Genomic DNA, 16078 nt, shown 5'->3' with positions numbered 1-16078 from the left:
ATGTTACTCAGGTGGGAGGGAGGCTGCCCATTTACTACCCTGGCACTAGGGGCCACTGTCTACCACTCCAAACCTTCCCTACATAGTGGCCCATGCCTCACAGATGGTATATAAATGCTGACCTGCACCCTAGGGCACTGGGTCTGCTCACTCCCTGGTGCTGCACCCCCCAGTCCTGGGGTCTGCCTACCCCCGGTTGCTGTGCCTCTTGGCACTGGGGTCTGCCCCTGGCCACTTGCCAGAGATCTCTTCCTGCCAGCCTAGGCCCTGGGGTTTATATGTGCCCAGAGGCCTATCCCCTTCCTGTCAGCTGACTGGCCTGAGTGGTTGGGCTATTAACCCCTACCCTCCTGGTGCTTGGTATTCCTATAGACTTGGGTCTTAAAGGGGCAGCCCTGCCTCCTAGTAACAGGGCTAGGGTTCCCTGTTACAGGGCTATCTTAGCTTCTTAAGCCCCGAAACTCCTGCCTGGTGAACCAACCCCTGCCCTCAGTCCCACCTGCCCCTCCTGCCACTCTGACTTACTCCCATTGGCTCCTGGAACCAGTGAATACTGGTAAAAAAACAGCACCAGGAGTGGTTTGCAGGATTGAGGGTTTTGGTGGGCTCAGAGGGAGGGCTGGCTGCCCCATAAGGGGGATGTTGTCCACCTGTGGGTGGGGGGAACAGCTGGGGGACTAGAAATAGCCCAGTGCAAGGGGGAGGGTAGGAAAAGCACAGCCCTGGGGCTGGAACCAACGGCTGGGCTCTCTCAGCCCTGAGGCTGGGCTGGGAATGTTCAGAAGTTCAGTTAGATCAGTCTAGGTATACCCTATCTAAGTTAGTGCACCTCTGAGGTACAGTTAAATTAGATACGGTCAGCCATTTTTGGACTGCTCTAAACTTACTGGAACTTCTGTACAGTTCATACTTAGATTGACCTAACTAGGGAAGTGTAAGGCTGCACGTGGGTGAACTAAGCTAGATCAGGTGGTCATTTTAAACATGATCTAACTTCCTCCTCACCTCCCTGAACTTTTGTACATATCCTAGATTAGAGGCAGCTCAATTTCCTGGCAACATCCCAAAGGCCCACATTTCCACAGCTTGTTAGGAATCAAGTTTCAAGTTAAAAAAAACCTCACTATGGTAGTAAGTACTCACAGGTCAGGTAAAGAAACCACCTGAGTTCCTGCCATTGCTCCATTCAGGAGATTTGATATTATGATTTGCCTACTCAGGGCCATATATTAATAGTTTGTCAGTGAGGGCTACTGAACATCTGGAATAAGATGTCAAACAGAAAGACTTCAGGTACCAGGTCATAGCCTTCCTAAGTGTAACCTGGGTGTACTGGAGTGTGTACCCCCCTTTCCAATAGAAGGGGATGGTCTGCAGGGTATACATTCTGGAGATGGAAACTGCAGCTTGCTCACAGCTTCCCCTTCTCTGGTGTCTCTATAGAGGAAGACCAGGATACAATATCTTAACTATACATGGTTTATTCAGATGCAGAATAAAATGGGAGGGGCTAAAATAATCTTGATGGGTGATAAAGCTAAATATTTACATATAATATATTCAAGTCAACAAATAACAGAACAAGTGAGTATAGCAGACCCCAAGACCCACAAAAGAAACCTCACTCATGGATCCTCAGAGGGTAAGTATGTCCTAGCAATTGATAGGTAAGCACCCCCAAAACGTAAAGCACAATAAGCAGTTAATAAACTCTCCAAAATAGAAAATACAACAAGCAATTAACAAACACTCCAAAATGTAACGTGTGGTAATCCCAAATACCCACTCTTAAACCGCCCTTGATGGGGCTATTCACTGTGTCCCTCCCCAGTGGGAAACCCCTTGCCTGAGAACTCACGCTTCCTGGTGAGTAGGGGTCCAGCAAGGGTTCCCAGTGTTTCGTCCCTAGCTAGGCAAGTGGCACCTGCAGTGGGTGCTCTCAGTCCCCATGTGGGGTGCATGGGTTGTTCACATGCCCAGATGGCTCATCCTTTTCAGCAGGTTGCAGGCCTGGGCTGCCTTGTGCATGCCGAGGGCTGGGGCTCCAGTACAGGTCTGCTGCATTGTGGGGCCTGCACTGCCCATGGTCCCTCATGCCCAGCAGAGGGGGATGCGGCCCAAACCATCCCCTGTCCCCTCCAAGGGCCCTCAGCCTGACAATGACTCACTGAGCAGTGGCATCTGCACTGGTGCTAGCCTCATGCCGGGATTGGAGACCTGAGCTGCCTCGAGCAGCTCCCAAGGTCCCAGTTCCTCTTGCACCCTCCATGCAGCAATGCCTGCACTGGCTTACTGTGCTATCTCGTGGCGAGGGGTTTGGGATGCAGCCGCCTGCCACTCCCATCCAACGGCAGAGTCTTTGGGCTCTTCAGGGCAACTGGAAGCACCCCCTGCGTAGCTGTTCCTCAGCCTTGGCTTCTTCTTTCTTCTCCGTCCCTCATTGTCTCCCCCTGCATGCTGTGCACACAGCTCCTTATATACCTTTTTGGGGCTCCACCCCAAGATTGAAGACTGGCCAGTTGTGGGGAGGTGGAGCACAGTCTTCAATTAGGTCCACTCCTCGCCTCTCCCCAACGTAGGGGCGGGGTGGACTCCTCCCGAGGCTCCTCCTCTGCTGGTCTCTGATTGGTAGGTTCGTCCCACCAATCACTTTGGCAATTCTCTAAACCCGAGGAACTGGGCAAAGATAGGCAATCTCGCCACAAAGGAATCATTAATGGCCTCTGGGTTTAAAGCACTCTCTTTGGGTGCTTAGAGCTCTAAAGTAATCAGAACTCTTGGGGAGGTGATATGTTTTATTAGACCAACTAGACAGTTACAAAAACAAAATTATTTATTTGCAAGCTTTCGGGCACATGTGCCCTTCCTCAGTCATAAGAGAGTGGAAAGATTGTAAAATTTATCCCAGGTGGAAATTAAAATTCATATTCCACCTGGGAGAAATTTTATAATCTTTGCACTTTCCTATGCCTGAGGAAGGTCACGTGTGCCCAAAAGCTTGCAAATAAAGAATTTTGTTTTTGCAACTGTCTAGTTGGTCTAATAAAATGTATCACCCCCCAAGAGTTCTGATTATTTTTGCCTGCAGACCAACACAGTTACAACTTGTATCCCTAGAGCTCTGAAGCTCCTTTGTGCTGTACAGCAGATTTTCCAAAAGTGGATAGATACTCAGGGCCACGTGGATAGGCCAGATGATTTCAGCAAGTGGCCTTAAATTGAGGGTTTCCTAGTTAAACTGAGCTGAACAGCACAGAGTCTAGGAAACAGTGAGATGTGAACTGAGGCCCTAGAAAAAAACAAGAGAGATGTCTTCAATTTTTCTTCTTCAGCCAGGTAGTTATAGCACACTAGCTTTTTCATTATAATATCCTAGTTGGGAGCAAAGTGCATGTTCTTTTTACCAGGATATGGCAAGGCGCGGTCAATATTATATTCCCGATTTGAGGTCATTTAGCAACATCACAGGAAAAATTATAGAGCCTGATCCCCACTGGAGTTCTTATAGAGAGATACCTTATGACAGTTGTTTTCAATCTTTTTTCAGTTGCAGGTCCCTAAACAATTTTGAATGGAGGTGTGGATTCCTTTAAATTGTAAGTGTGGGAATTCATATACTTTTGATTGATCATAGTCATCTTTCACAGACCACTTAGATATAATCTGTGGACCCCCAGGGGTCTATGGACCACAGGTTAAAAACCACTGGCTTATGTGCATTAGCCAGCTCATTGTAAAAAGCACATCTGTATTTATTTACATAGTAAAATCAATGCTACTGGCAGAAGACAACTGTTTCTGGTGACAGGGCAGCAGTGCCTGACCTGAGGTGCCTGCAGTAGGGAACTGCATGAATGCCATTTTTAAATTTTGAAGTGATGGGAGCCCAAGAAGGGTGGCTGTGCCTTAAGGAAACGATCCTTCGGGCACAAAGTGAGACGATCCTGATTCGAGGAAAAAGAGGGAAAGGGGCCAGGAGGCTTCCTTGGCTGACCAGAGAAATCCAGGGCAGCCTAAGGGCCAAAAGGGGAGCACATAAAAAGTGGAAACAGGGAGAGATCACCAAAGATGAATATACCTCCTCTGCTCGCGCTTGTAGGGAGGCAGTTAGATGGGCCAAAGCTACCATGGAGCTGAGGATGGCATCCCAAGTAAAGGACAACAAGAAATTGTTTTTTAGATATATAGGGAGTAAAAGGAAGGCCCAGGGAGGAATAGGACCCCTGCTAAATGGGCAGAAGCAATTGGTGACGGACGGGGGGACAAAGCTGAACTCCTCAACGAGTTCTTTGCCTCAGTGTTCCTAAGGGAGGGGCACGACAAGTCTCTCACTGGGGTTGTAGAGAGGCAGCAGCAAGGTGCCAGACTGCCATGCGTAGACCCTGAGATAGTGCAGAGTCACTTGAAGAACTGGATGCCTTTAAGTCAGCAGGCCCGGATGAGCTCCATCCGAGGGTGCTGAAGGCACTGGCCGACATCATTGCAGAGCCACTGGCGGGAATATTTGAACGCTCGTGGCGCACGGGCCAAGTCCCGGAGGACTGGAAAAGGGCCAACGCGGTCCCCATTTTCAAAAAGGGGAGGAAGGAGGGCCCGGGCAACTATAGGCCAGTCAGTCTCACCTCCATCCTTGGCAAAGTCTTTGAAAAAATTATCAAGGCTCACATTTGCGAGAGCCCGGCAGGACAAATTATGCTGAGGGGAAATCGGCACGGGTTCGTGGCAGGCAGTTCCTGCCTGACTAATCTAGTCTCTTTTTATGACCAGGTTACGAAACGCCTGGACACAGGAGGAGGGGTGGATGTCGTATACTTAGACTTCAGGAAGGCCTTCGACACAGTATCCCACCCCATACTGGTGAACAAGTTAAGAGGCTGTGACGTGGATGACTACACAGTCCGGTGGGTGGCGAATTGGCTGGAGGGTCGCACCTAGAGAGTCGTGGTGGATGGGTCGGTTTTGACCTGGAAGGGTGTGGGCAGTGGGGTCCCGCAGGGCTCAGTCCTTGGACCGATACTCTTTAATGTCTTCATCAGCGACTTGGACGAGGGAGTGAAATGTACTCTGTCCAAGTTTGCAGATGACACAAAGCTATGGGGAGACGTGGACACGCCGAAGGGCAGGGAACAGCTGCAAGCAGACCTGGACAGGTTGGACAAGTGGGCAGAAAACAACAGAATGCAGTTCAACAAGGAGAAATGCAAAGTGCTGCACCTAGGGAGGAAAAATGTCCAGCACACCTACAGCCTAGGGAATGACCTGCTGGGTGGCACGGAAGTGGAAAGGGATCTTGGAGTCCTAGTGGACTCCAGGATGAACATGAGTCGTCAGTGTGATGAAGTCATCAGAAAAGCCAATGGCACTTTATCATGCATCAGCAGATGCATGACAAATAGGTCCAAGGAGGTGATACTTCCCCTCTATCGGGTGCTGGTCAGACCGCAGTTGGAGTACTGCGTGCAATTCTGGGCGCCCCAATTCAAGAGGGATGCAGATAACCTGGAGAGGGTCCAGAGAAGGGCCACTCATATGGTTAAGGGCCTGCAGACCAAGCCCTATGAGGAGAGACTAGAGAAACTGGACCTTTTCAGCCTCCACAAGAGAAGGTTGAGAGGCGACCTTGTGGCCGCCTATAAGTTCATCACGGGGGCACAGAAGGGAATTGGTGAGGTTTTATTCACCAAGGTGCCCCTGGGGGTTACAAGAAATAATGGCCACAAGCTAGCAGAGAGCAGAGCAGATTTAGATTGGACATTAGGAAGAACTTCTTCACAGTTCGAGTGGCCAAGGTCTGGAACGGGCTCCCAAGGGAGGTGGTGCTCTCCCCTACCCTGGGGGTCTTCAAGAGGAGGTTGGATATGCATCTAGCTGGGGTCATCTAGACCCAGCACTCTTTCCTGCCTATGCAGGGGGTTGGACTCGATGATCTATTGAGGTCCCTTCCAACCCTAACATCTATGAATCTATGAATCTATGAAATATTCCTGTTCAAGGAAACTGGACTTGAGTGCATTTTATAAATACACATCACCCGAAGAGAACACCTGCCTCTACTTAACCAATTACTGCTGCAAAAGGAAAGTGGATCTACAAAGCCCTGAATTTAGCTATCATTAGCAGAGGCACAATACTGAAATTGTTTACAATAAAAAAAGCATCATAACCTAACTAATTATATCAATTTAAATGATAACACTATGCAAAGTCCTGGCAGGTTTTCTTTCTAGATGTATTGTATCAACCTCAAGAGACACATAATCCATCCCAGTTTATGTTGGGAGAAGGGTTCAGGAGTTTTGTCAGTGACACATTCTGACTCAAAGATACAGCATTAATACATATACATTTCTCCTATATACACATTTTCTCATTATAAAGACACTGTGCCTTGTTTTAGAAAATTATATTACATCTTTGAGTTAGATGGATTTAAGTGAGTATACATATATATTTCTATACGTTGAGTCTCTAACGCTTTAGATGTTACACACAAAAATATTTACAAAGACTAGGGGAAAAAAAAGTCTCTTAACTGAGCTCTTTGAAAGTTTCATCAGTATTATCCCAATGGGGCTGTAGTTGGTTAGGCAGTGGAGACATACATGTTATCTTTCCTTGGCCACTGTTAAAAATATTTTTGGAAGTTTTTTGTGAGTTTTGAAGTTGTGTAGTTTTTGATGGGCATTGTTATGTTTTCAGAGGGTGCATCTACACATGCAATTAGGATGTTGCAATCAACCCTGGCACAGTTTACACCAGAGTTTATTGCTCCTGGGTGCAGTGTTTACATGTGTGCCACAGCCTGCAGCATGTTGAGCCAGGGTAGAGTAGCCCCAGGTGGCAGGGTATCTGGGGGGTCAGCCTGCCAGCCCGGGGCTGTTCCATCCCTGCTCAATGTGTTGTGGAGGGACTGGCTGGGAAACAAGGGTGCTACAGTGCAGGGTTAGCCGCCAGACAACCCCCACAGTATAGCAACCTCATGCCCAGCCAGCCCCAGTCCCTGCCTGCTCCACTGTAGGATACTATTTCTACCGGACAGGGGAGTTAATTAATTTATTGTGCCCTAATATAGTAGACGGTGATGCTTTACTGTGGAGCTAGTCAGCTCCTCAGTAAAGCGTACGTGTAGATTCACCCAGAGACAAGTTATTTGAGCAAATTTTCCTGTAAATGTTTAGGTATTCAAACATTGAGCTTTCAACTGTCAATTAATTATCATTCTTACTGCAACACAAAAATTCCCACACTGGATCTCATTTATCCAGTAGCCCAGCTCTGACAGTTAGCTGATGTTTCAGAAAAAGGAACAAGAATCTCAACCATGTGTAGATCAGACTTCACCCAAAAGGGGGGAGCTCTCTTTCAGGACTAAGAGCAGCTGCCTTATTACTTTTTTAGTTTTAGTATCTTGTTTAATGCAAATGTGGGTGTTTTAAAATGAACACACACTTCAAACAATTCTGTATGTTCCACAACATCTTAACATCACAGAGTAGTGCTGCTGTGCCTCATAGCAGTGGGCACCAGCCCACCAGCATTCGGTTACAAAGTAACTTGACCTCTCTCCAAGTGTGTCATGGACACTGCTCTTTGCTAGTTACATATTGGAAAATGGAGCCCATTTTTTTTGCTGGTGTTGTCCTTGGGTTGAGCATTACTGCTGGAACACAAACCCCACAATATTAGGAAGGCAGCAGGTTTCCTACAGATAGCATTCTTTCACCTGGGTGGTTGAAGTGTACTAGTCATATCTGGCCGCAAATAACCTAAGGCTAAGTCATCTGCAAAAGTGTTATTTACCCCCCAGTGATAAACAGCATTTTGTTTCACTTTATTTTTAGCTTGGTTCCTCCTCTTCCTCCCGGCATCTGATCCCTTTAGTCTGAGGCAAAGATCCAACAATAATAGCATTTCAAGCCGAGGATCAAGCTCACGATCTTAAAATCAGAGCCTAGATATGGCAAGCTATTCTGTTTACTATGGCAGAGTACAAAAAAAACCCCACCAAACCAAAACAACCCAGTGTAACATTTTATTTGCACGTAGTATGGAAAGCAAGTCATTCCTGCACCCGGCTCAAATATGCTGTGATCATGACTATCCTGAGAAGTCAGATGAAATTAGCATAAAACACTGAAACCCTATTGTGTATACTCTTTCTATAAAATTTGAACCTCCAATGGGAATGTGATTCAAATTTAAACCTTAAAGCAGTGCCCTTAACAGTAGGCACTTTTGTATATTCATGCTCCTGCTACTGTCCTTCGTCTCCCCTGCTCTTGAATGATCTCTTGTTTTTAGACAATTAGCTTCTTGTGCCCATAAGAGTGATTTGGCCCTGTCCATCCTATTGTTTTTTATATCCAGCAAGGGAGGGGAAAAAAAAAGAGAGACCAATTTCAAATCAAAAGCATTAAACTGATAAGCGATTAATAAAAGACTTTATTGTGATGAAATTTAACAGGAGTCTGAAGGCATTATATTTGATTTCCAAAAATGATCACGACAGAGTACTGCATACAGAGATTACTGACTACCTTACTTCAAAGAACAGTGGTGTTTGTTGCCAATGTCTGCACAATAACAAACTCCGCTAAACCAAGCCATTTTAAGGACAGAAATTTGTTGAGCTAATTGAGCTAAATAACAGAGAATAAGAGCCCCAATTAGCAATCAATGTTCAGGACATAAACAAGCAGTTCCTAGATGTATACAATGGGACTGACTTGATCATTAAAGAGATATCTACTGTAAAAGGGAAAGAGTCTGGGACTATTCCTTTCCAGGTCCCCAGAGAAATGCGATTTGTGGTAGTATAATCACCACCAATATCAATTATTATTATTTGACATGGTTTGGAGTCAGATATTCCCCTCCTCTTACCTGGAGCAAACTGACACAGGATAGAGCACTAAGCATTTGTTAAGTAGGTTTGGGGAATTTGGATATATGGTGAGGCAAAAAAAGAAGCTGGGCCTCAGGAGCTGCTAACTACAATATAATCCCTAGAGATTCAGGAAGGTTCCTATTGGAAACCTATGTGGGAGGTAATATTGGTAGAAGCATTATATATGCATGTGTAATGTGCCCTCACTTTGGTATCTATGCTTCAGGGTTCTTAAGATAATGCACATATACATTTTTAAAGAACACTTTTAATAGTACACGCAGAGTATTCCATTAAGTGGTACAGCTGATACTATTAAAAAGAAATTCTTTGGTACTGGCCAGTCTCACAGTGTCATTGCTGAGATGGACTTTATGTTGTGGTCCATAGAGAGCAAACTTGGCCCCTCTCGATCACAATGAGCAGGAGTAGTCCCAGCCAAGGGCCCTCAACAAACAGTATCCCTATCGGCAGTTTCCTAGCACTGCATCTGGGACTCTGGCAGCAGCACTGTCTCTGGACAGCATGGTTCTTAGGAGCCTTCTAGACACAGTTTGAGAAGACTGACTTCACTTAGCTTGTTAAGAGATTTCAGAATGACCACCAACACCTCAAAGCGATTCTGGAAATAAATAGGCAACTATGGCTCATAGGAACCATAGGGAGAACGCGCTTTCATTAATCTCTTCTACCTTGGTGAGTCTACACGAGTCATTAACATGCAGCAATAAACTGCAGAGCTTTTTCCTCCACCCTTTTTTGTTCCCAGGAAGCTCCTGGGTGTGCAGTTTACACGGGTGCCCAACCTCAGCATGTTGAGCTGGTTCACAGCAGGCCTGGCTGGCAAGGCAGTTTGGGAGGGTCAGCCTGCCAGCTTGGGGCTGCTACTCCTGGCTCAATGTGCTGTGGAGAGGCTGGCTGGGGCACAAGGGTGCTTCAGTGCAGGCCTAGCTGGCAGGTAGCCCTACACTGAAGCATCCTTGTGCCTAGGGTGGCCATGAGAGAACAGTCCGGTTGTCCTCTGTCCTCTATTGATACAAAACTGGACACCTTTATGTCCTCTATTTTTTCTTTTGAAGAGAAGACATAAAGGCATTGGGTTTCGTATCAATAGAGGACAGAGGAGTACAAAACTGGACTGTCCTCTATGATGGCCATGGCCAACCTATTTGTGCCCCAGCCAGCTGGCTCAGAGTTTACACATGCACTGCTGTGCACAAAAAACTCCACAGCAGGGGAGGACTTGAATTTACAAGTCTTATCCTGCTGTGGAATTTATTAGTTTCGTCCCAAATAGGAACGCATGTGTAGATGCTGAGTCATTTACTGTGCAGTTAGTCAACTGTGCAGTAATTGTCTCATGTAGATGTGCCCCCTGAGACATGAACTGTTGCATATTGTACCAGCTGCAGCTTCTATGGAGTTCCTATATTCAGCATCAGCAGAGTATGCATCTCCTTGCAACCAAATGAGACAAAGTGAGTTCTTGCCACCAATTCTGAAAATTGGGGAGTGAGGCATATGGTCAAGAGTGAAGGGTGATGGGGGGCAGCAGCCTTATCCATGCTGGAAACTCCTACACAGTCCCAGCTGAGCTGCTGCTGCTGCCACACACGCTTTGCCCACCCCAGCTGTTGCTCTTAAAGTGGCAATGACTTGGAACTGTTTTAGAGTTCTCAGCCAGGGTATGGACTCCATGAGGATGGATGGTGATTCCAGCACCCCTCCTAACTTGGCCTCCAGGGTGGGTGCCCCTCTTGCCCACCCCTAGTCAAGCTAATGAGCAAAACCATCTTAATGGAGTCCTGGCCCTTGGTGCTATGTTGTGCATTCAAGTCAGATGCATCTTTCTGTTGATTTTGTTAAACTCCCCTATTGTCAATGTGAAACTGAAGGAGCTTTGATGGCAAAAAGATCCATGAAAATATTCACCCTACTAATTCCTTTACAAGTTTGTGTGGGAAAGGGAGGTTGGGGAGCTTGCAATGATCTAATGATGGCTTCTTGAGAGCTGCCTGGACTTTACTTTCTTGAAAAGCAGCATGGTTATCTTTGTCAGCTCCTCACAGGCCTTCACTGACAAAAAGGAGGGGTCTGTTTTACATGTAGAAGCCCAGCTGTCTCAGCATTTTTGGATCCCCTGACTGTTTCTGTCAAGATCTACAATCGGAGGTGGAATGATTTTTCCCCTCTGTTCCAATTCAGTGTCCTCATGGCTAATGGGGCATATTTTTTTTCTTCCCAGCTAGGAAGGCAATTAGTTTCTTGCATTGAGAAGTGATCATAGATTCATAGATGCTAGGGTCAGAAGGGAGTACAGATCATTGAGTCTGACCCCCTGCCCTGGGCAGGAAAGAGTGCTGGGGTTAGATGACCCCAGCCAGATGCCTATCTAGCCTTCTCTTGAAGACCCCCAAAGTAGGGGAGAGCACCACCTCCCCTGGAAGCCCATTCCAGATTCTGGCCGCCCTTACTGTGAAGACATTTTCCTAATATCTAGCTTAAATCTGCTCTCTGTCAGTTTGTGACCAAAAACACAATGACCCCCTCCACTCCGACAAGAATTTTTCCCCCTGCCTCTTCACCTTAACAGCTAGGACTTAAACTCAGATCTCCCACATAGTAAGCAGAAACTCTACCACACAGCCACCACTGTTGTTACTTTATGACCAAGTAATAAAGTGGAGAAAAGACAGTCCAGGTTGACCATTTGGATCTTTTATTTTTCTGAGCCTTTGGAAGAAAGGAAATAAGCTATTTTAGCATTCCTCACTGAAGTGATGCAGCTAAACATGAGCTCTGTGTGCTGCCTCTTAGATTAATGGGATGATCAATTCAGCAGCTGTGTTTACTGTTTTCTGTGGCATCCCAGAAAATGCTGTAATATCTAAAAAGAACTTGCAACTGGCTTAAAGATTTGCAGGACCTGAATGGAAATTATTCAAACAGCAAGTTCAATTGACTTACATGCTAAATATGCCTCTTTCCTACTGTAGCCATATATGTAATTGTGTTCAGCATACATTTTTTTGGCTAGCACAGACCTGAACTTTTCCCTGAAGTTCACTATTCTGGGACATGTCCTTGTCAAAAACATTGTGTCAAGAAGGTTGATCTAAAGGTATATGTGTTGGTTCCAGAAGGCTTGAAAAATATTGGAGAACATTAATTGAGGTCAAATTAATTGATGCTACTGTTGCTATAATTGTGGTGAGAGCAAAGACATATCCACCTGCCTTGGTTTTAAAGTGTAATTTTTCCTACCCTCTCATGGACTTCATGAAAAGCCTGTAGGAACTGAATGAATCTACCTTGATCTTCCAGAAGCTCAAATGTCATGTTTCACAAGGTTGTGTTTGATAGAAATGTAATGTTGAAAGAGTACCTGCATAGTGACAGGACACTCTGTCAATAAGATTTGTACTTAGAGGGAAGTGAAGGCAAGTACTTGGGCTACTTGCTTTCATCACTTAGTGTGTATTTGAAAAAAAAAAAAAATACATGAATACAAAATAAGTTGTTTCACGTGGCCTGGCATTATAATGATTGAAGGGAAGGAGTATTTGAAGTCCGTTGGACCCAAATGGTTTCAATTTTTGTCCCCCCCCCATTATATCACGAGGTTGCGGAGATTTAAATATTTGGCTGTATTATGTAGACATCACTGTGGATTCACTTTGCTGCATAGGATCTGATAATCCCTTTTCTTTTAAGTTTTGCCTTCTAGCAACTTGTAGGCGAGTACTCCCTTCTGAGCTTTTACCAGACTGTTGTCAGGGAACCTAGCCTCTGGATCCTTGGGTCTTCTAAGCTTCTGGAGCCCAGGCACTGTCCTTGGATTGCGATTCAAGGCTCATTCATGGAATGCTGGCTTCGCAGCCCAGCACTCCCTCCTGAGAACAGGAACTCATAAACCAACTGCCAAACTCCAGGTTTAGGTCCTGACTCCTCAAACCCCTGCTGTAACTTAAGCAGGTTCTTCCTAAGAATTTCACTTAAGGTGTGAGCGTTCTGGTTCATAGCAAACTTCTTCAGGCTGCATGATGTGATAGATGTTAGCAGATAAATGCAGTCACAGAAAGCTTCAGGCTGCATGATGTGATAGATGTTAGCAGATAAATGCAGTCACAGAAAGGCTTTGCACAGTTTTTGATCACGTTGCTTTATCTGAAGGATGGTAATAGGAGCTTTCAGATCTTTAGAAAAAGAACAACCTTCCTAAATGCAAGGCCACTCTTAGCCCACCCATCCTTGGAAGTCAATGCGTGGCCATCTGTGTTCAGCAAGGGAGGCAAGCAATTCATAATTTTTTTTCCTTTGACCTTGTTCAGTCCTCCAGCCAAAGCCAGGCCCCACTTTATACAAAAGCATGTGTCCAGTGCTTCTCCCTCACACACGCTTATTTGTTTTTGAAAACTTTCTCATCTGTCACCTCTACTGTCTTCTTGATGATTTGTTTCTATTCTCTCCTCTTTGTCACTCCCTTCAGGAAAGAGAAGGAAGTACTTTCTCCAAGCTCTCAGGCAAACCTATTGTCTTCAAGTGATTCCTCCTGAATAGACGGTTGTCAAATTCTAACAACCCACCACTGTCCCTGGTTTGGCAGGCTGCCAGTGCTGGGTCACATCTCAATGTGCATCTGTAATAGGGAGGCTGTTACCAGCCCCTGTTATAGAGAGAAATGTGAGATACTTACCCAGGATGAAAATGTGAAGGACAGAGCGCAGGGTGACATCATAAAACAGCATCCACCCAAAGATCTTCTGTAAACAATGGAGGCAGGGAGGTGATTGGTTTTGAGCCAGAAAGACCTATACAAATGAGTGACCGTGAGAAGGTTAGTTTTCATGGACTGGATCTAAGCCAGCTGACAGCAAGCGTAGTTGGCAACTCCGAGACCACTGAGAAAGTAATGGTGAGTCCTAGCAAACTTGATGGCTGGGAGGGAGAAACAAGAATGGGAGAGAGAGAGAGAGAGAGAGAGAAAGAAAAACAACAAATAAGCCCTTCTGAGCTACACGGAGCAGTGAGAGGAGGTGGACTCGTTTCTGAACTCTCCATTGGTAGGATTATGGGAAGGGAATGTACATTAATGCATGTGATTGTATAACAAGAAAAAATAAAGAGACTGTGTCTGATAACATTGAATGGATTGACAGTGGAACAAACCCACTGGAGGTATAAGTTGGGTGAAACATTTTCCCATCATCTTATAGTTTCATAATAGCTAGGGTCAGGAGGGACCTGAACAGATCATCTAGCCTGACCCCCTGCCACAGGCGGGAATGAATGCTGGGTTCACAAGACCCCAGACAGGTGATCATCCAACCTCCTCTTGAATATGCTCAAGGTAGGGGCAAGGACCACTTCCCTGGGAAGTTGGTTCCAGATTTTGGCCACCCTAACTGTAAAATATTGCCTTCTGATCTCCAACCTAAACCTATTCTCCATCAGCTTATGACCATTGTTCCTTGTCACCCCAGGTGGTGCTGGGGAGAAAAGAGCTCTGCCTATTTGCTGTTGATCCCCCCCCCCCGATGAGCTTGCAGGCAGCCACCAGGTCCCCCCTCAGCCTCCTCTTGCAGAGGCTGAACAGGTTCAGGTCCCTCAGTCTCTCCTCGAAGGGCCTGTCCTGTTGCCCTCTCACCAAGCGGGTGGCCCTCCTTTGAACCCTCTCCAGGCTGGCCACATCCCTTTTGAAGTGCGGTGCCCAGTACTGGACGCAGTACTCCAACTGCGGCCTGACCAAAGTCGCATAGAGGGAGGGTATCACCTCTCTCAACCGGCTTGAGATGCACCTTTGGACACATGGCAAGCTATGGCTGGCCTTGCTGGCTGCGGTCTGGCATTGGCGGCTCATGTTCATCTTGGAGTCAATGATGACTCCAAGATCCCTTCCTGCCTCTGTGCTTTGAAGAAGGGAACTCCCCAGCCTGTATGTATGCTGTGGATTCCTTCTCCCAAGGTGCAGCACCCTGCATTTGTCTACGTTGAACCCCATCCTATTCTCATCTGCCCATTTTTGTAGTCTGTCTAAATCTAGTTGCAGCCTCTCTCTCCCTGTGGACTAAGAATCTTAAAAATCAGTGCAGGTTGGGTATGGACAGTGTATGAGGGGAGGTGGAGCCCTGCAACAACAACCCCAAATTGGACATTGGTTATTGTATGCGAGCCAGTAGCCTCCCTTTTGTGTTAAATTAATTTATTTTCTCCCATCCAGGTGTGGCAGGTGACTCCCTGAAGAGAAGGCAACTACATACTATGGAGCAAATAGGGATACCCCTAGGTGACTTGTAACAATTGTGACAGCATACAACATGGAGGCATTCAGTAATACTATAGTTTTCATAGTGACAAAACCTCACACATAATTGTGAAATGGTACAGAATAATTCCCCAAAAGGCTACAGAAGAGTATATGTTTAAAATATGAAAACATTAAATATCCCCCTCCTGCAATTAAGTGAAATAGATATTGCACTTGTTTTTCACTCAGTAGGATTAAGTACAAACAAATGGGCTACAAAAGTCCCATGAGAGTGACAGAATTTCTCACTAATTTATAATTTGGTTAGGTTTAAGTTTGCAAATGTCATGCAGCTGGAATTATCTATACACATGGTATTTTGTCTAGGTTCACCTGAAGTAACCAATGGATGTTGAGTATTTCATTGTTTGTTTAATAATTCAACCATAAAAAATGCCAAAGCCACTTATAGAAGATGCAAACTCATTTCAACTATATTATTTAAGTACATTTTGACCAAATAACTGTGTACTTATACAGTACAATGAAACACTCTAGGAAAGTCTTTCTGGGTTGCTTCTATTTAAACTCTTATAAAGGGGCAGTATCTGCACTAATGGATTCTTTACACTGCTACTTTAGAACCATTTGCTTACTGCAAGAACAATCTCAAAACAAAAGCATTTGGTTACTGTGTAATGTCAAGCCTTCTTTGTTACAGGAAAAATAAAAATTTAGCAACTCAAGAAGATATAGTGTGTATTTATTTATTAAATATGTTCAAGTATCTATGAAGTAACAGCAACACTATTTTCCTAGGATAAAGCATGGCCACATTTCCCTTTAAAAAAAAAAAATGAAATGATATGCATTTTAGCTCAAACAATGTCTTCCTCTATAACCTGGGAGAAGTATTTATGTTATGAAATATGCCACGGTAAAAA

General features: G+C 45.4%; 1 long non-coding RNA gene across 1 annotated transcript in view; it reads left to right on the top strand.

The window, feature by feature from the left end:
- Positions 1-15868, top strand: part of LOC132245854 (uncharacterized) — a 38982-nt gene extending 23114 nt beyond the window's left edge. Inside the window, exons 2-4 of the long non-coding RNA XR_009457589.1 lie at positions 3548-3596; positions 4768-4901; positions 15108-15868. This is a non-coding gene — a long non-coding RNA (uncharacterized LOC132245854). The remainder of the gene's footprint in view (positions 1-3547; positions 3597-4767; positions 4902-15107) is intronic.
- Positions 15869-16078: the final 210 nt, after the last annotated feature.

Source organism: Alligator mississippiensis, chromosome 1 (assembly GCF_030867095.1).
Source record: "Alligator mississippiensis isolate rAllMis1 chromosome 1, rAllMis1, whole genome shotgun sequence".
Classification (NCBI taxonomy): Eukaryota; Metazoa; Chordata; order Crocodylia; family Alligatoridae; genus Alligator; species Alligator mississippiensis.
Note: the sequence above shows the minus strand (reverse complement) of the source record. Positions and strands in the feature narration are given on the sequence as shown.